Source organism: Octopus bimaculoides, chromosome 7 (genome assembly GCF_001194135.2).
Source record: "Octopus bimaculoides isolate UCB-OBI-ISO-001 chromosome 7, ASM119413v2, whole genome shotgun sequence".
NCBI classification, from domain to species: domain Eukaryota; kingdom Metazoa; phylum Mollusca; class Cephalopoda; order Octopoda; family Octopodidae; genus Octopus; species Octopus bimaculoides.
This window is the reverse complement of record NC_068987.1, coordinates 104780944-104781309: the sequence shown is the minus strand read 5'-3', so window position 1 is coordinate 104781309 and position 366 is coordinate 104780944. Positions and strand designations below refer to the sequence as shown.

Sequence of the window (366 nt, the reverse complement as noted above, 5' to 3'; positions counted from 1 at the left end):
TGTCATGTGTCTACTAAGACCGAATAATTCTCAAAGGGAATTTAGCGAGTTAACAAAAACGTAAACGGGCAAGACTAGTGAAAATTACATACACTAGTCTTGCCCGTTTATGTTTTTGTTACTTCGCTAAATTCCCTTTGAGAATTATTCGGTCTTAGTAGACACATGACAAGTGATCTTCTTCTAGCACATTAACAGTCCACCTAGTGGCCTCCTTGATATATATTTTTATATATACATAAACAATAATCCTTTGAGATCTCAGATATTTTTTCTGAATCTCCCTGATTCTTTTAATGTGCTTGTTCCCTGGTATTAAATTGATATTAATTAATATCCAATTTTTACCCTATTGTTTAATTTAAT

General features: G+C 32.0%; 1 protein-coding gene across 1 annotated transcript in view; it reads left to right on the top strand.

The window, feature by feature from the left end:
• Positions 1 to 366, top strand: part of LOC106876454 (inverted formin-2) — a 66656-nt gene that overhangs the window by 60269 nt on the left and 6021 nt on the right. The window lies entirely within an intron of this gene.